This window comes from Stegostoma tigrinum, chromosome 22, assembly GCF_030684315.1.
Source record: "Stegostoma tigrinum isolate sSteTig4 chromosome 22, sSteTig4.hap1, whole genome shotgun sequence".
Lineage (NCBI taxonomy): Eukaryota > Metazoa > Chordata > Chondrichthyes > Orectolobiformes > Stegostomatidae > Stegostoma > Stegostoma tigrinum.
The window spans coordinates 17,109,581-17,130,776 of NC_081375.1; positions in this window are offsets into that span (position 1 = coordinate 17,109,581).

Sequence of the window (21,196 nt, forward strand, 5' to 3'; positions counted from 1 at the left end):
TTGGCTATTAGCACTGCACATTACCATAGCAAATTGAACGTTTACTGGTAAACCCATTCAAAATAAGGACATTTGGAAATTTCAGCATCCATCATTGATGGCTATGTCATTACATCTTCCATTTGTTTCATTTTGTCACTATTTTAAACAGAAAAGATAATTTTTCTAGTTTGCTGTTATGAATAGATATTGCTCATGACCTTAAAGAAATCCTCATCTCGTTTTATCGTTGCACGTAAATGTGCCTGTGGGCACAAAGAGATTTTTAGATTTACAAATTACATACCTAGGCTGGGGTTTAGTGACATTTTTTTGGGCTGTTGATAGAGGTTGAAATTACTATTGAACCTCGTCAAATCGGCATGAATTCTCTATTTGGAAAAGTAGGTCTGCTCATGCAGAACTCTTCATATTCTTAAAACAGAAACCTATTTTGAATGATGTAATTTACTTCTATGATATTGTATTTTGTAAACACATAGAAAGGATTGTAAAATGACTTTTTTTGCAGAAAATGCTCCTTTAAAAGAGTTCAGCCCCTTAGTTAACAGTTGAGAATCAAAAATACTGAAGATTGGCGGATAACTGGGAACTTTCCAAAACGTTTCAACCTACTTGACAGTGTTGGCAGCATCAGTCTTCAACAGAGCCTGGAATACCTAAAAAGATCATAACATTAGAGATAATGGGAACTGCAGATGCTGGAGATTCCAAGATAATAAAATGTGAGGCTGGATGAACACAGCAGGCCAAGCAGCATCTCAGGAGCACAAAAGCTGACGTTTCGGGCCTAGACCCTTCATCAGAGAGGGGGATGGGGGGAGGGAACTGGAATAAATAGGGAGAGAGGGGGAGGTGGACCGAAGATGGAGAGTAAAGAAGATAGGTGGAGAAGGTATGGGTGGGGAGGTAGGGAGGGGATAGGTCAGTCCAGGGAAGACGGACAGGTCAAGGAGGTGGGATGAGGTTAGTAGGTAGCTGGGGGTGCGGCTTGGGGTGGGAGGAAGGGATGGGTGAGAGGAAGAACCGGTTAGGGAGGCAGAGACAGGTTGGACTGGTTTTGGGATGCAGTGGGTGGGGGGGAAGAGCTGGGCTGGTTGTGTGGTGCAGTGGGGGGAGGGGATGAACTGGGCTGGTTTAGGGATGCAGTGGGGGAAGGGGAGATTTTGAAACTGGTGAAGTCCACATTGATACCATATGGCTGCAGAGTTCCCAGGCGGAATATGAGTTGCTGTTCCTGCAACCTTCGGGTGGCATCATTGTGGCAGTGCAGGAGGCCCATGATGGACATGTCATCAAGAGAATGGGAGGGGGAGTGGAAATGGTTTGCGACTGGGAGGTGCAGTTGTTTGTTGCGAACTGAGCGGAGGTGTTCTGCAAAGCGGTCCCCAAGCCTCCGCTTGGTTTCCCCAATGTAGAGAAAGCCGCACCGCTCCTCCCACCCACCCTCCTGCAAAAATTCCATCCCCTATTCCCAATTCCTCCGCCTCCGCCGCATCTGCTCCCACGATAAGACATTCCACTCCCGCACATCCCAGATGTCCAAGTTCTTTAACGTCCGCAACTTCCCCCCCACGGTGATTGAGAACGCCCTTGACCGCGTCTCCCGCATTTCCCGCGACACATCCCTCACACCCCGCCCCCGCCACAACCGCCCCAAGAGGATCCCCCTCGTTCTCACACACCACCCTACCAACCTCCGGATACAACGCATTATCCTCCGACACTTCCGCCATTTACAATCCGACCCCACCACCCAAGACATTTTTCCATCCCCACCCCTGTCTGCTTTCCGGAGAGACCACTCTCTCCGTGACTCCCTTGTTCGCTCCACACTGCCCTCCAATCCCACCACACCCGGCACCTTCCCCTGCAACCGCAGGAAATGCTACACTTGTCCCCACACCTCCTCCCTCACCCCCATCCCAGGCCCCAAGATGACATTCCACATTAAGCAGAGGTTCACCTGCACATCTGCCAATGTGGTATACTGCATCCACTGTACCCGGTGCAGCTTTCTCTACATTGGGGAAACCAAGCGGAGGCTTGGGGACCGCTTTGCAGAACACCTCCGCTCAGTTCGCAACAAACAACTGCACCTCCCAGTCGCAAACCATTTCCACTCCCCCTCCCATTCTCTTGATGACATGTCCATCATGGGCCTCCTGCACTGCCACAATGATGCCACCCGAAGGTTGCAGGAACAGCAACTCATATTCCGCCTGGGAACCCTGCAGCCATATGGTATCAATGTGGACTTCACCAGTTTCAAAATCTCCCCTTCCCCCACTGCATCCCTAAACCAGCCCAGTTCATCCCCTCCCCCCACTGCACCACACAACCAGCCCAGCTCTTCCCCCCCACCCACTGCATCCCAAAACCAGTCCAACCTGTCTCTGCCTCCCTAACCGGTTCTTCGTCTCACCCATCCCTTCCTCCCACCCCAAGCCGCACCCCCAGCTACCTACTAACCTCATCCCACCTCCTTGACCTGTCCGTCTTCCCTGGACTGACCTATCCCCTCCCTACCTCCCCACCCACACCTTCTCCACCTATCTTCTTTACTCTCCATCTTCGGTCCGCCTCCCCCTCTCTCCCTATTTATTCCAGTTCCCTCCCCCCATCCCCCTCTCTGATGAAGGGTCTAGGCCCGAAACGTCAGCTTTTGTGCTCCTGAGATGCTGCTTGGCCTGCTGTGTTCATCCAGCCTCACATTTTATTATCCAAGATCATAACATTACCCTATTTAAGTAATAGCAGAAGAAGACAATGAAATTGGTTTTAGTTAAGTGTCAGCCAGTAAGTTTTGAGAAATGCTGATTTAAGTTAGGGATGTTCACCATACTGAGAAAGGAAAGAGTTATAGCATATGGGGAGGAGATGGCCTAGTGGTATTTTGGCTGCACTGTTAACCCAGAGACCCAGGCAATATTCTGGGGGCACATGTTTGAATTAATTCAACAAAAATGTGGAATTAAGAATCTAATGATGGCCAGGAAACCATTGTTGATCACCAGAGAAAGCCCATCTGGTTCACTAATGTCCTTTAGGGAGGGGAAACTGCCTTTACCTGGTCTGGCCTATGCATAACTCCAGACCCACAGCAATATGGTTGACTTTCAACTGCCTCTGGGCAATTGGGGATGGACAATAAATGCTGATCTAGCCAATGATGCCTTCACCCCATGAACGAATTAAAGAAATCTATTTGGATGATGTACAATTAACTTAACACTGTTCATCATAGATCATGGAATCCGTACAGTGTGGAAACAGGCCCTATGGCCCAACAAGTCCACATTAACTCTCAGAGCGTCCCATTCGGATCCATTCCACCACCCTACACATCCCTGAACATTACAGGCAATTTAACTGACCAGTCCACATAGCCTGCGCATCTTTGGACTGTGGGAGGAAACTGGAGCACCTGGAGGAAACCCACACAGATGGGGAGAATGCATAAACCCCACATAGACAGTCACGCGATGGTAGAATCAAACCTGGGTCCCTGGCACTGTGAGGCAGCGCTGAGCTACCGTACCAACCACAATAATGCAAAAATGTAATTCCCTATTGCAAGTTTATGTATGGAACAATAGAAAATCTCCAGCAGTTTAACAATGATGATCCATCAAGAAGGTGCATGGCTATAATTTAAAGTTTAAACTAAACTCTTGCTAAAAAATAATTTGCGGAAATTCAAATGAGGGCAACGTGTTTTTATTTTGCTCCATGGACTAGTATTTCATCAAACTCTTTTAACCAAAAAACTAATTTTGGTTTCCACCCTTGATATTATGAGACATATCCTTGTCTATAAATAACATCCTAGCCAGATCGCAATACCAGAGTACCGACAGTGGGACAGCAATCGTTGGAAAGTGCAGAATTCGGAAGAGAACAGTGTCAGTTTTTGACTCCCAGAAGTGTCACAGGAAGTAATTTGATATTCTCTGCGGAGTTAAAAGCATTTTGTTGATCATAACAGTCAAATTGACTGTGGGATGTTGTCTTTGCCCCACAGAGATGAAAAGGCCAGTTTTGTAAAATAACATCCTGCATGCAAAGGTTACGAGAAACATTACGAGGAGATTTATTCCCACTGATCTTTTGACTGTAACACTGCATGGTACTAATATGAAAAATAGAAAGACTTGCATATATATTGTGCATTTCATGGCCACTGAACATCATAAAGTACTTTACATTCAATGAAGTACTGTTGAATTTTAATCACTGTCATAATGGCAGTCAATTTGCCCACAGCAAGATTCTACAAAAGCATTGTGATAATGCAACAGGATATAAAGCTCAAAAGCCTGTAGCCTGAATTATTATTGCTAATTGACAAAAAAACTCAAGAAATTTACAGCAGATGGTTTTGTATCTAAGTTGGGAGAATTTCCAGTTTCTTAATTGGAAAACCTAGAGGCTTCATTTTTTTCCCTGCATTCTCTGTGGAAACACAGAGTTATGAATCTGATTTTGTTGGAAATTTAAACCATAGTGGCATATCTAAGCCCTATCATGATGCAGAAATTTGAGAAAATTAAAGGGGGAGAGACATTACATACAAGCTGTCAAAATTGGCAGGAACTTAATTCCTGGTCCACAGATACTCAAATGTTAAACTGATAATTATTATAAATCTGTGGGCTCCTCCCAGTAAAATTAATGGGGACATTGAGTTTGCTAAATAAACATCGCTGTGATCATCATGTGACACGTAGACCTATTGCAGAGTCGAGCTGAAGAGTTTGACAAGTTTTGTGGAATGGTTGGAATTGCAGTTTTCTACTAAAGTTGACTCATGCAAACTCTCTTTGTTAGGTGCTTTTCTTAGAAAGAATAAATTGGTGGAGCAATCCAGATAATATCTGGAATCACTGGCAGAGCAACGTTATTTTTTATCTGGTTATTCTTTCACAGGGTGTGTGCATCACTAGCTAGACCCATGCCTGGTTGCCTAGAGGGTAGTTAAGAGTCCCTGGGCCTGGAGTCACATGTAAGGCAGACCAAATACCGACAGCAATTTCCCTCTCTGTAGGACATTACACATAGGCTTTTTCTCTTACAATCTAATCATTACCATTAGATCATTAGATACTTAATTCTTGATTTTTGTTGTATTCAACTTCCATCACTAACCATCATAGGGTTTGAAAATGACTCCCCAGAACATTATCTGTGTTTTTGGATTAATAGTCAAGCAATAATACCACTAGGGCTATCAACGCTCTGTGTAGCAGGCCTCTAGCCTTAAACTGCTACATGAATTTCAATTTTTACATGTAATTCAGTTTGTTTAACTCATTAGCTCCTTTGCCTCTGCTTTGTCTTGGGCCTAACTGCTGGTACTATTGAGGACTGTAGAGTGTTCATAGAAGCATTTTCGAAGATACAAGAAGCTTTTTTGCGTGATAGCCAAGAAGTATAACTATAACAAAAACATATTGCTGGAGAAACTCAGCAGGTCTGGCAGCATATGTGGGGAGAATATAGAGTTAATGTTGCAAGTCCTGTGATTCTTCATCAAAACACAAGTATAGTGACAGTTGGCAGACATAATTACCAGGATTTTGGAGAAATACATCTGCATTCTCTAAAAGCTAGAGTAGAACTCCTTGCCACAATGCACAGACTATGTGTGACATCAGTAGAATGGATGGAGTGAACGTACCCTGAACTCTAACCCTTTCAGAACCATTACTTTATACTAGACTTGCCTGAATCTATGTTGATATTAACAACATTTGTATTAACTGCTTCAAAGATTCTATAACAATCATCATCCATCCTTTATTATGTACACATGATGAAATATTATCATCACTTCAAGAAATGTTTTAATTTTCATGCATTAGGTGACAGAAATCTCTACTGTTGAAAACGCCGTTTGAGCTCCCACTGTAGTGCTTCCAATGTGCACAGTAACATGCCCCTCTACTTAACTGTTTCCTTTCAACCTTTGACTCAAAGAGGGCTATTCAGGCTATTGGCTTCTGACAGTGACAGTGTGAAACCCAATTTATGCTGAATTGTCAGATGCTGCTTGTTACAAATATTTAATCACCACAAACTGAGAGAGAGCAAAGTCTCATTTCATAGAAGGTCATTTAGATTTAAGAAAGTAGAAAGATTTTCTCCCTGGAAATCTGGGCGAGATTTAAAAGCATGTCCTGGAGGTCAAAGGGCAGAGTGCCATGCCACTCAACTCCCTCAGTAGTCTTTTCAAGCAGTATTTTCTGAGTGTTGACGAAATGCAATTAGTCTGTGCAACAGAAGGAGATGATTTTGCTCATCTTGCCAGTGCCAACATTTTGAAAGCAATATCCAGTTTGTTCCACTCATCTGCTCTTTACCCATAGCCCTGCATTTTCCCCTCAATTGTTTATCCAGTTACTTTTGAAACTGAATCTGATTCAACCACTCTTTCAGCCTATCCATGTATAAGTTTAATTTCTTTTTTGTGCTATTTTTCCATTGATAAGATCAAGGATTCCGTATACTCTTTAAACAATGTTCACGACTGGCCACCTTCAAAGATTTAAGTGTGTAAACCCCTAGGTCCGAAAGTTCAGTGCCCACTTTGAAATTGTATCATTTAACGTTATTCTGTGGAGAAATAATTGTTGCGCTTGTGAATAGGGTTAATAATCTCAGCGATCACAGATATTTTATATTAGTTACTACAGTCAGAGTTAGCTTAATGTACTCACTGATAACAGTGTACAAATAGGAGTGCACACTCAATAATCATAATTATCACTGCACACAAGTGCAACATAAACACATTTCAAAGAAATGTGTGCAAATATTGTTGCCTAAACTGGGATAGTACTGCACTTTATCTAATGTACAGACTTGGAATGTGACATTATGTGTATCTTTCCTTATTACTTGACTTATTTGTGACAATACCAAGTTTTTATTCATGCTATTATAAGAATTGGATTTCACCATTTAGCACCAAGGAGATTCGTCTGTGCCAAAAGCAAATTCGAATTTAATATAATATTTTGATTAGTAAGTAACATATCAAGAAAAACCACTCTGTCTTTTCCTCTCTTCATTTACAATGCTACAAAAATATCTTCCCTTCTACCAAGCCTTTGGTTACCTGTCCTAATGTAACTTACATTGGCTTTGTGATCAGAGATAATGGGAAGTGCAGATGCTGGAGAATCCGAGATAACAAAGTGTGAAGCTGGATGGACACAACAGGCCAAGCAGCATCTGGTGAAGGGACTAGGCCCAAAACATCAGCTTTTGTGCTCCTAAGATGCTGCTTGGCCTGCTGTGTTCATCCAGCTTCACACTTTGTTACATTGACTTTGTGTCAGTTTTGGCTGTTTACATTGCCATGAAATGACCTTGAGAGCTTCTAAAAAATTGCTGCCCCTGCAGTCCTCGAGCGGCAAATAATTTGCTAGAAAAAGAATTGGAATCTCCCAGAGCTGATGCAGTGGGGATAAGGGCAACCTACTGAAACATGAAACAAAAACAGAAATTGCTGGAGCAACCCAGCAAGTCTGGCAGCATCTGTGGAGAGAAAACAGTCAAAGTTTTGGCCTGGTGACCCTTCTTCAGAACTGGAATGTGATACTGCTCAGATCCAGAATGATCTGAAATAGCTGTTTGAAGGTAGAACTAACAGATTGGGGAATAATAAGTGTGAGTTGTAGAGATCTGAATCCAGTTAAGATCAGCTTTTATATCTGCCTGGTCAGTTCATTTGATGGATCAATGACCACATCTTTTTCTATTGAGGTTATGTCAACAATATGAAACTTGAACTTTCATTCTTCAATTGCTCAATCATTCTGTAACCCCAGTAATAGATCTGATTTATAGCTGGATTTTAACAAGGTATAAATAAGCACACAGTGATCATTTTTAACTACATTCACAGCATTAATGTAAATGAATATTCCCATAGCCATGGTGATGAAATTGACTTCTATTCCCTTTAGCGTCAAAGCATCTTGAAGCATGCAGTTTGACTCAGTGTCACATTCTGTGACTGAGTTTTCTCAGAGCCATCAGCTGGAATAGATGACAATTGAGGCCACAAGATCCTGGCAAGGTTCCACCTTTCACAGGATGGTGTTTATGAATTAGATCCTGTTTTCTTCCGCTTTAAAAAAGTGCCTTTTTTTTTCCAGGTGCTTCTCTTTGTGTTAAACCCAGCAATGTTTAAAAACTAAAGGGGCTTCCTTTAGCCCTGTGTGTGAAAAATAAAACATTTATAAAAGCTAGGAGCAGAGGAAAAAGACTAAAGCAGGTTAGAGGTCACTTCGCACACCTGGTCTTGAGTTTTCAAGAATGTTGTGGGAGGATGGTGTTGGCTGAGACAAAGGCACCATGTTAGAGTAAGCATACAAATGAACAATGATTGTTCTTTGAAGGATTTTATCTTGAATTCATCTAAAGTTATTCCAGTGTCACGAGGAGGTGCTCAGCTTAAACCAGAACAACAGTTTGACAAGTCTTCAGTATGTGCAACTTAATGCTATGTTTATTTAATTCTCTATTTTAAGCATGATAGCAAGACAGAGCTGACTATTTTGTTTCCTGACCTTTGGTAATAATTTAATTATATTTTGGGTTGTCTGTTTTTTGGTATAAACTGTGCGATGCAATCACTATGTTTTGACTGTTTCACAAAGTATGTGTGCTATATCTGCCAATTAAGCATTTATTTTGGCAATCCATTTGAATTGGAATCTCAGCTGTGAGTTCTGTTGGATGTATCATTCTGATTGGAATATTACTTGTTCAGAAATGTAGATTGATAATGTATGATTACTGGAAAGTTGTCAAGCAGGAAGAAAGGATTTGTACTTGATAGTGGGTCTAAGTGCTAATGTTGCAATGGAAGGAGACCACAATGTACAATGCTGCAACTAAATGAATGAGAACCATTATTGTTTCTTCATTGCCCTTCTCATGACTGAAACCATATTCCCAGATCACCTATGGAAGACATGGAATCTTAATTACAGAATGCATGTTTTTTAAAAGTACAAACAAAGCCAAAAACTGACTACAGCTGTAAATTCAGCAGCTGCTTGGAGAGAGAGACTCTGGAATGTCACACCCAATGAGATGTTAAAGAAAGCTGGGAGGTTCTCAAACTGTAAACATGTTGGTTAAAAAAAGGTCCGTAGTCTGGGCGAGAGGCATAATTGCCTTTTCCCCCTAACAGGGAATGGAGTTTAGAGTGAGTTTTAGCCCTGATGTCCTAGTGTATGGACTAGTGTGGTGGGAGATTAAACGCTTTGAGAAAAGCCATTTACATATCTCTGAGCTACAGGTAAATGAAAAGGACAAAGACTCTCCCTTGCTCTGAAAGCTGCCTGTTGGAACAGCCACTATTGAAAGGAATTTGGGCAAAAGAGTTACAATTAATTTCCAAAACTAAGAATCTCAAAATTGATTTTTCAAATCCAAATGTGAATTCTTCTGGTAACAGCCACTACAATGGTTGTAATGTTCAACAATCCACTCTCTCAAAAATAATTCAGAGACAAAATTATATTTTTTAAAATTCAAATTATAGGACTTCCCTCTTGTTTCTAAACTCAATATTGCTGTTATTTCTTCTCCTGTAAACTTCAGCTTTTTGAAAATTCAAGCTTGGTTTCTTTTAAAATATATAAGGATTGGATCCTTTTAAATTTAAACTTATTGCTACCAACTGAAGGTCTGAGTGAACAACCAAAATAAGCCAGCCTGCCCCTTCTCACCTGGGAGTTTGACAAATTGGAGTATCCTGTCTAGAAACATAATGGTTTCAAGTACCTTGCTCAGGATGTGGTCATAACATCTCCAATCTGATCGTTCATGGCAATATGATCTATACAAGATGTCAAATGAAAGACAATGGATTACAACTGTCATTTCCTGAGAGTTGGACATGTAGAATACACATGAATTGGAGGCAAAAATGAGTCACAAAGATCTTTGTCAGTAATAAAGGAATTAATGTACAAAAAGTATGTACTTATATATTTTATTTACTAGTTGACTGGTGTTTTTCTGTGAATGTTGGCATATTTTGAAAGATAGGTTTAATGACGATGAATCACGAGACAGCTTTTTAAAATTTTTATCATGGGATGTGGCTTCATGGGCATTGCCAGCATTTGTTGTTCATCCCTAATTATCCTTCAAGGTAGTTTGAAGCCAATCACAATGCTATGGAATTGGAGATAAACTGAGGACAGATGAGGTAAGGTCAGTAGATTTTTAACCTTAAAGAGTGTACCCATTCATGAATTGAATGGATTTTATGTAATTGAATGATAATTTCATGGCCACTCTAACTAATGTTAGTTTTCAATTCCAGATTCCTTTTTAATGATGCTATTTTAACCCCGTCCCTAGATCCTTTATCTAGGCCTCTGGTTTACTCGTCTTGAGATTTATGACTATACTACCATCTTTCATAAACAGTTATGTTTTGCAGAACAGAATTGTTGGGCCATCAAATCTGTGCTAGTTGTTTGTTTCCACCTAACCCAACATGTCTGATCTCATTCCTCAGCCTCTTCATTTTCCAAGCAACTGTCTAATTCCTTTTTGGAATATTTGATGGTGTCTGCTTCCAAACTATTTCATCGCAGAGAATTAACAGCCATGGGCAGTTTTAAGCATTTCCTGATCTCTCCTTAATTCTCTTTGTGATCTTCTACAATGAGGGCATTCTCTTTACTGCATTGCCATTTAGTTTTTGTACCATAAGCCTTTACATCTTGAATATCCTAAATTAGGTTATATCCTTGTCTCCTTTGCTCACTCGATTTGTCACATTATGTTTCTCCAATAAATAATTGGGAAAATTATTGACATTGACACCCTAATGTCCTACAACTTGGGTTACTGAGATCAATTGTAGAAAGACTGTTATCTGAGATCTGGTCAGGACCACAACTTTGAAACTTTCCATTCATTATGGATCAATAGTTCATTAGGCAATGGTGTCATTTCATTTGTAGGTTGAAATATAGATTGTCCTTTCACTCTTTCATTATCCAAGATGCATTATGTTTGTAATTTTTAATGCCTTTCTCTGCATTGCAAAATAAAGAATTTTATCTGTCTTGTTGATATGTTTAAAGTCTAAAAATGCAATCTCAAAGGAATTACTTCTACAGATGGAAGAAAAGCAAGTTAATGATGTTCCTACAGAAAGCAGCGAGAAAGACCGCTCAGCAGATGAGCTAGCACTTGTGGAGAAAGACCATTCAATATATATCTTTATATGAATTCTTTAGAGTTTTTCATTGCTAGGCATCAGGAAGTTAAGGGTGGAGAAATATTCGCTAGCAGGGAAAATTTTTGCATTTTCAACTCAGTCTAACAGTAATAGTGAAAAGTATGTTCTAGCGAGTTTTGAGAAGATTTGTAGCTCAGGTTGAGGTTCTGTCTGTGAGTTTGCTCACTGAGCTGGAGGGTTAGTTTTCAGATGTTTCGTCACCATTCTAGGTAACATCATCAGTGAGCCTCCGACGAAGCACTGGTGTTATGTCCAGCTTTCTATTTATCTGGTTACGTTTCCTTGGGTTGGTGATGTCTGATTTAGTTATGTAAAAACTAATTTCTCATTTTATTCTGTGGTTTTTATATCATTTCATTGGATTATTGAAGGAAATTTTCTTTGTATTACACTGAATTATGACAAGATCTATTCTTTCAAGTAACATCATTTCCCAACTTTGCGCATTTTAAGGAAGCATCCTGACAAATGAATTTTTGACGCTTAAAACAATGGCCAGACAATTCTGAGTATTTAGCCAATAATAACAAGACAGGAAGGATTTGTCTCCTCTAACCTCATCCTACATCTTTAACCATTCTTTGAATTAGATGTTTACATCAGCATTTTTTCAAAATTTGAATTAGCTATTATTTTTCCAATAGTGTCTGAGTGTTATGCTAACTGAAACTATGCCTAAGGGCTCGAAAGAAATAGGAAAATGTTTTGCTTTTGAAAGTTTTTGAGTTTTGAAGGCAAAAGTCTTCTGGGTTCCAGGAGATCAACTACACTTTCTATCCAGAGAGGTTACATGAGTCGAGTTATTGAGATAAATAAAAGGTAATGGCAATCAGAAGATAAAGAATATGTAAATTTACGTTGAAAAACTAGTGGGAATGGACTAAAAGATGAATTTGGTTAGTAGTGCTTTGAGCAGCAATGCATGCTTTTATTATACAGAGTCAAGAGTACCAAATAGTTGATGTTTTGGTGTGGTAAAATGGGGACAGACATTTGAAAGAGAAAGACAAGCTGGTATCTTCGATGGGATTGTTCACACAGCTGTCAGGATTCTTTACATGTTTCTGGTCTTTTCATGAAACTGACAAACATTTTCAGTGGTATTTTTATTTCTACACTAATGTGTTGAGTGGCATCTTTCAACATTATGATACAATGAAAGACATGCTGCCCATACCATGCAAAGTGATACAATTAAGACAGAATAGTAGGGTGATTTTGACAGTTTATTAAGGCATTAATCAAAAAGTTCAGGTATGCACAAATAGTGAATACTTTCCAATGTGTTTATCAGATTGCAAGGTCAATAAACCAACAAATTCCAATGTTGTTGACTTGCAGGATATTGCAGATGAAGTGGAGTCTTTAACGTACTCAGTGGAAAGTATATTGTGGGAGAAAAAGGAAAGCAAAGTGTATGAGCTGTAAAGCGTGCATGCAGTATCCTGTTCTAAATTTCCTGCTTTAGTCAGTTAGGAAAACAACTTTAGAAAACGTGCTCAAATCCTACCAGCCAAAAGATTGTAAACATGTAATCTTGTGACTTAAGTGTCCGGCAGTGAATTGCTCACCACACAGGCTTTTCCTATTTGGGTCAAGGAAGGTCACCACAATCCCATTTAACTCACTTATTCCTCTACTGCTGATTGTGAGAAGATCTCTGTGTACACAATTAACCACTATCAGTGTGTTCTTAAATTTCTGAAGCTTGGTATTTATTTAAGATTGTGGTGCTTGTAGCTGCCGCTATTTCATTATGGTCGGGTAAAGCTATTTTCAATAGAGGGGGATGGGGTGAGGGTTCTGGAATAAATAGCGAGAGAGGGGGAGGTGGACCGAAGATGGAGAAAAGAAGATAGTTGGAGAGGAGAGTATAGGTGGGGAGGTAGGGAGGGGATAGGTCAGTCCAGGGAAGATGGACAGGTCAAGGAGGTGGGATGAGGTTAGTAGGTAGGAAATGGAGGTGCGGCTTGGGGTGGGAGGAAATGATAGGGGAGAGGAAGAACATGTTAGGGAGGCAGAGACAGGCTGGGCTGGTTTTGGGATGCAATGGGGGGAGGGGATGAACTGGGCTGGTTTTGGGATGTGGTGGGGGAAGGGGAGATTTTGAAGCTGGTGAAGTCCACATTGATACCATTGGGCTGCAAGGTTCCCAAGCGGAATATGAGTGCTGTTCCTGCAAGCTTCGGGTGGCATCATTGTGGCACTGCAGGAGGCCCATGATGGACATGGCATCTAAAGAATGGGAAGGGGAGTTGAAATGGTTCGCGACTGGGAGGTGCAGTTGTTTATTGCGAACCGAGCGGAGGTGTTCTGCAAAGCGGTCCCCAAGCCTCCGCTTGGTTTCCCCAATGTAGAGGAAGCCACACCAGGTACAATGGATACAGTATACCATATTGGCAGATGTGCAGGTGAACCTCTGCTTAATATGGAAAGTCATCTTGGGGCCTGGGAAAGGGGTGAGGGAGGAGGTGTGGGGGCAAGTGTAGCATTTCCTGCGGTCGCAGGGGAAGGTGCCGGGTGTGGTGGGGTTGGCAACCTCCGGATACAACGCATCATCCTCCGACACTTCCGCCATCTACAATCCGACCCCACCACTCGAGACATTTTTCCAATCCCACCCTTGTCTGCTTTCCGGAGAGACCACTCTCTCCGTGACTCCCTTGTTCGCTCCACACTGCCCTCCAACCCCACCACACCCCGCACCTTCCCCTGCAACCGCAGGAAATGCTACACTTGCCCCCACACCTCCTCCCTCACCCCTATCCCAGGTGTGGCTTCCTTGACATTGGGGAAACCAAGCGGAGGCTTGGGGACCGCTTTGCAGAACACCTCCGCTCGGTTCGTAATAAACAACTGCACCTCCCAGTCGCGAACCATTTCCACTCCCCCTCCCATTCTTTAGATGACATGTCCATCATGGGCCTCCTGCAGTGCCACAATGATGCCACCCGAAGGTTGCAGGAACAGCAACTCATATTCCGCTTGGGAACCCTGCAGCCCAATGGTATCAATGTGGACTTCACCAGCTTCCAAATCTCCCCTTCCCCCACCACATCCCAAAACCAGCCCAGCTCTTCCCCTCCGCCCACTGCATCCCAAAACCAGTCCAACCTGTCTCTGCTTCCCTAACCTGTTCTTCCTCTCACCCATCCCTTCCTCCCACCCCAAGCCGCACCTCCACCTCCTACCTACTAACCTCATCCCACCTCCTTGACCTGTCCATCTTCCCTGGACTGGCCTATCCCCTCCCCACCTCCCCACCTATACTCTCCTCTCCACCTATCTTCTTTTCTCTCCATCTTCGGTCCGCCTCCCCCTCTCTCCCTATTTATTCCAGAACCCTCACCACATCCCCCTCTCTGATGAAGGGTCTAGGTCCGAAATGTCAGCTTTTGTGCTCCTGAGATGCTGCTTGGCCTGCTGTGTTCATCCAGCTTCACACTTTATTATCTTGGATTCTCCAGCATCTGCAGTTCCCATTATCTCCAACTGCCTTGAACTGGTCAGTTGACTCATTGCCTTCTGGCTTCTTGTGTCTGAAATGGCTGTTTCCTATTTTAAATTTTCCACTGGAGTGGTAACTAACTCAGAGTAGCCTTGGTCAAGTATAAGGGTTACAAACACCTTCTGAATGTTCAATGCCTTCTACATCTTCAACAGTAGAATGGAGGAAGAATAGTTTGTCTTCGAAGTTTGTTCTCCGTCATGAGAAGCCATATAATGCACTGTAGTAGCCTCCTGGCTGCTAAAACACAAATAGATTGCTAACTTGGCCAAACAGCAAGGGATGTTGGGCACGTTGGCCAAGTAAAACTCTGAAATCCCAAAACCAACGCACCAGGCATACTGCAAACAAAACAGGCAGGTGCTAATGACATTAGCATAATATTAAAGGCAACAGTTATTCCAGACAGACATCCCCAACAACTTATCCACTAAATAAAGGAAGGGCCAGACAGATAGGCACCTGGTCCTGCTATACAAAAGAACTGACAATAGCATCAGAGATTATAGGAACTGCAGATGTTGGACAATCCAAGATAACAAGGTGTACTGCTGGATGAACACAGCAGGCCAAGCAGCATGTTAGGAGCAGGAAAGCCGACGTTTCGGGCCTGGACGCTTAATCAGAAATGGGGGAGGGGAAGATAAATAGGGAGAGAGGGGGAGGCAGATCAAAGATGGAGAGGAGACAGACAAGTTAAAGAGGTGGAGATGGAACCAGTAAAGGTGAGTGTAGGTGGGGAAGTAGGGAGGAGATAGGTCAGTTCAGGGAGGACAGACATGTCAAGGGGGCGGGATGAGGTTAGTAGGTAGGAGATGGGGGTGCGGCTTGAGGTGGGAGAAGGGGATAGGTGAGAGGAAGAACAGGTTAGGGAGGTGGGGACGAGCTGGGCTGGTTTTGGGATGCGGTGGGGGACGGGAAATTTTGAAGCTTGTGAAGTCCACGTTGATACCATTGGGCTGCAGGGTTCCCAAGCGGAATATGAGTTGCTGTTCCTGCAACCTTTGGGTGCCATCATTCTGGCACTGCTGGAGGCCCATGATGGACATGTCGTCTGACGAATGAGAGGTGGAGTTAAAATGGTTCATGACTGGGAGGTGCAGTTGTTTATTGTGAGCCAAGCGTAGGTGTTCTGCAAAGCGGTCCCCAAGCCTCTGCTTGGTTTCCCCGATGTAGAGGAGGCCACACCGGGTACATCGGATGCAGTGTACCACATTGGCAGATGTGCAGTTGAACAACTGCTTGATGTGGAAAGTCTTCATGTTACCTGGGATGGGGGTGAGGGACGAGGTGCGGGGGCAGGTACAGCGCTTCCTGCGGCTGCAGGAAAAAGTGCCGGGTATGGTGAAGCTGGAGGGGAGTGGGGAGTGGACAAGGGAGTCATGGAGAGAGTGGTCCCTTCGGAAAGCAGACAAGAGTGGGGAGGGAAACATGTTTTTGGTGGTGGGGTCAGATTGCAGATGGCGGAAGTGTCGGAGGATGATGCATTGGATCCGGAGGTTGATGGGGTGGTATGTGAGGAAGAGAGGGATTCTGTTGTTGTAGTTATTGTGGGGGCAGGGCATGAGGAATGAGTTGCGGGAAATGTGGGGGCAACACTCAAGGGCATTCTCGAGAACAGTGGGGGTGGGGATTGCTGCGTTTGTTGAAAAACGAGGGCATCTGGGATGTGCGGGAGTGGAGTGGCTCATCCTGGGAGCAGATGCGGCGGAGGCAAAGGAATTGGGAATCGGGGATGGCATTTTTGCAGGAGGGTGGGTGGGAGGAGGTGTGTTCTAGGTAGCTGTGGGAGTCGGTGGGCTTGAAATGGATATTTGTCCGAGGTGGAGACAGAGAGATCCAGGAAGGTGAGGGAAGTGTTAATGATCGTCCAGATGAACTTAAAGTTGGGGTGGAAGGCTGTGGGGAGAGTTGCGTCAGCAGTGGATGGAGTTGCGCCTGCGCCCGTGATGAGTGCAGTGGCATCGGTGGTGGGTGAAGTGGGGTAGGTAGCGGCAGCAGCAGTAATGGTAGTGCCTGTGGTGTTGGTCGCGGACAAGGGTGGCGCAGTGGTAGTATGGCGCACTGACCTCTACATTGCTGAGGCCAGGCGCCAACTCTCCGACACCTCCTCCTACCGCCCCCTGGATCGTGACCCCACCCCCGAGCACCAAACCATCATCTCCCAAACCATCCACAACCTCATCACCTCAGGTGACCTCCCGCCCGCAGCCTCCAACCTCATTGTTCCCCAACCCCACATAGCCCGTTTCTATCTCCTTCCCAATATCCACAAACCGGCTTGCCCTGGTCGACCCATTGTCTCAGCCTGGTCCTGCCCCACCGAACTCATCTCCACCTATCTGGACTCCATTTCCTCCCCCTTGGCTCAAGAACTGCCTATCTACGTCCGTGACACCACCCACGCTCTCTACCTCCTCCAGAACTTCCAATTCCCCATTCCGCAACACTTCACTTTTACTATGGACGTGCAGTCCCTATACACCTGCATTCCCCATGCAGATGGCCTAAAGGGCCTCTGCTTCTTCCTGTCCCACAGGGCATCCCCCTCCACTGACACCCTCATCCGCTCAGCCAAACTCGTCCTTACCCTCAACAACTTCTCTTCCATTTCCTCCCACTTCCTACAGACAAAGAGGGTGGCCATGGGTACCTGCATGGGCCCAAGCTATGCCTGCTGCTTTGTAGGTTACATGAAACAATCCCACTTCCCTACCTACACGGGCCCAAAACCCCACCTCTTCCTCCGTTACATTGATGACTATATTGGCACCACCTCTTGCTCCCAAGAGGACCTTGAACAGTTCATCCATTTCACCAACACATTCCATTCCAACTTTAAGTTCGCCTGGACTATCATTAACGCCTCCTTCACCTTCCTGGACCTCTCTGTCTCCATCTTGGGCAACCACCGAGAAACCAATATCCATTTCAAGCCCACCGAGTCCCACAGCTACCGAGAATACACCTCCTGCCACCCACCTTCCTGCAAAACTGCCATCCCCTATTCCCAATTCCTTTGCCTCCGCCGCATCTGCTGCCAGGATGAGACATTCCACTCCCGTACATCTCAGATGTCCTCGTTTTTCAAGGACTGCAATTTCTCCCCCACAGTGCTCAAGAACGCTCTCAACTGTGTCTCCGGCATTTCCTGCAACACATCCCTCACACCCTGTCCCCACAATAACAACCAAAAGAGAATCCCCCTCGTCCTCACATACCACCCCACCAGCCTCTGGATCCAACGCATCATCCTCCGACACTTCCGCCATCTGCAATCTGACCCTGACACCAAAGACATTTTTCCCTCCCCACCCTTATCTGCTTTTCGGAGGGACCACTCTCTCCGTGACTCCCTTGCCCAGTCCACACGCCCCTCCAGCCCCACCACACCCAGCACCTTCCCGTGCAACTGCAGGAAGTGTTACACTTTCCCCCACACCTCCTGCCTCACCCACATCCCAGGCCCCAAGATTTTCCACATCAAGTGGATGTTCACCTGCACATCTGCTAATGTGGTATACTGCATCTGCTCTCCCTGTTGTGGCCTCCTCTACATCGGGGAAACCAAGCGGAGGCTTAGGGACTGCTTTGCAGAACACGTACCCTTAGTTCGCAACAGGTAACTGCGCCTCCCAGTCGCAAACCATTTCAACTCCCCCTCCCATTCCTCAGACGATATGTCCATCCTGGATCTCCTGCAGTGCCACAATGATGCCACCCGAATGTTGCAGGAACAGCAACTCATATTCCGCTTGGGAACCCTGCAGCTCAGTGGTATCTATGTGCATTTCAGAAGCTTCAAAATCTCCCCTACCCCTTACCTCATCCCAAAACCAGCCCAGCTCGTCCCTGCCTCCCTAACCTGTTCTTCCTCTCACCTATCCCCTCCTCCCACTTCAGGACCCACCCCTATTTCCTTCCAACTAACCTCATCCTGCCCCCTTGACCTGTCCATCCTCCCCGGACTGACCTATCTTGTCCCTACCTCCCCACCTACACTCACCTTTACTGGCTCCATCCCCGCCTCTTTAACTTGTCTGTCTCCTCTTCACCTATCTTCTCCTCTATCTGTCTTCGATCTGCCTCCCCCTCTCTTCCTCTTTATTTCAGAACGCCCTTTCCCTCCCCATTTCTGATGAAGGGTCTAGGCCCAAAACGTCAGCTTTCCTGCTCCTAAAATGCTGCTTTTGCTTAACTGACAATAGCAAGCCATCTAAATGATTTACTCTTGTTTCACACAATGAAGTGCATCCCCCTGATTGACCAGACCTTCAGAAAGTCCCAGAAGACCATCTAAAAGGTATAAAAACAGAGTTCACCTGCAAATCTCTGTCTTGGAACTGGGCTCTTACAGCCGCCCTTGGAATCTGTGGAATCATTGAGGCCTTCCGAGGACACCAGCATGGCAAGAGGCAGAGACCAGCTTACCATCCAGAGAGAGCGAGGAGGAAAGCAGCTTTGCAGACCTGGAGCAGACACCAGCTCACCATCCAGAGAGAGCGAGGAGGAAAGCAGCTTTGCAGACCTGGAGGCAGAGCCGTAGAAAGTGTGACTGCTTAAGTTTACAAGAGACTCATGAAGTATTGTAGCCTTAAAAGGCCAAATAGGATGAGGGATCGTTTGTTTAGCATTAAAGATTATGTAACTTTCCCTAATAAAGTGGGAATGTTTTGTTTTGGTACCAGCTTGTGCTCATATTGATCTGACTGCTTCAGTATTGTGGGACACTTGGGCATACTCATGCATGACATTCTGGTCTGAGTTGTCTAAATTGTTTTAAGGAAAGACTGGACAACATCACCCTTCAAAGTCTTCTTTCATTCATTTCGAAGATATGGACATTAGCTGCCAGTGTTTATTGCAGTTATTGCACAGAGGGCAGTTGAGAGTCAACCATATTGCTGTGGTTCTGGAGTCACATGTTGGCCAGACTAGGTAAGGATGGCAGTTTCCTTCCCTAAAGGACTTTAGTGAATCAGTTGCATTTTTCCAACAATGAACTCATGATCATCATTTGACTCTCAATTCCAGATTTTTTAAAAAATCATTTCAAATTCCACCATCTGCTGTGACAGCATTCAAGCCCAGGTCCAAACATTATCTGACTCCCTGGATTAACAGCCCAGCGATAATACCACTCGGTTATTGCCCTCCCCCTGGTTGTGATGAAGCTTCTTTGTGGCACTTTCACAGTTGTTAAATCTAAACCACTTCCACACCTTTTGAAAAGATGTGATTGCTTCTATATGCAGCTTCGCAGTTTGAGATACTGTCTGCAACTTAAAATAAAATTTTCTAGGCGAGGGGTAAGTAAAATTTGCCATTAAGTTTCATACATTCTTATCGTGCATCATTCACATTGTCAATGAAAGGTTTTTGGCAACTGTGGATTCTTGAGAATCGCTAACAGCTACAGACAAACCAGAATGCAACAGTGGCTGCATCTGTGCCTATGTGTGTTTTGCTCACTTCTTGCAGTACCATGTTGTTGTTCTGTATGACAGCTAGAAGGAAATACTATGCATACACTGATATTGCAAAAAAAGTAAAATTTGGGAACATATTGTGACACAGAATAATGCTGTTGCACCACCATTTTGTAACTTTCCACCTCAGTAAACTTCATCAATACTTTAAAATGTATCGCAGATACAAATTATAGAACATAGAACATTGAACAATACAGTGCAGAACAGGCCCTTCAGCCCTCGATGTTGCACCAACCTGTGAACTAAAATTCAGGTTAACTATTGCCTCACAGGCATGTTAACTGTACTTACACAATAAAAGGTGAGAAGTCTTCCCATCAAATTGGTTGGACCTTGCTCAGATCCTCTTTGTGAGAAGTGGCCACAACATTAGAGTAAGTCATTAGTTTTAACGATCCACTGGGCTCGAAACGTTAACTCTGCTTTTTCTCCACAGATGCTGCGGGACCTGCTTAGTTTCTCCAGCAACTTCTGTCTTAGTTTCATTTGTTTCAAAGTTTGATATGGACCCTAGAGGAGCAGGTCCCCTCCCAGTTACAGATCACCCCCTTAGACCATTGATGAGCCAAAATAATCTTCCACCGTGGGTCTTATCTGAGGGTTGCTACTGGAGAATTAAATGGCCCAAAATGCATCCCGTGACTGGACAAACTTCTTTTGGTGCTGATAGCTTGCCCAAACATTGAGCATGAGTGCCAAGGTCCAATTCAATGCATTTTTTCACCCTCCCTGTTGGGTGTGGCCTACAAGTGACACATGCAAAACCAGCCAAACTCCTAAATCCTGCAGCCAGTGAGCACTGCTTGACCTTAATGATATTTGAGTCAGTTCTACAATCATCACTCCCCCTCGTGAGGAAATGTTGTCACATTACCTGGATAGAACTGAACGTTATATACGTACCTACATAAAACT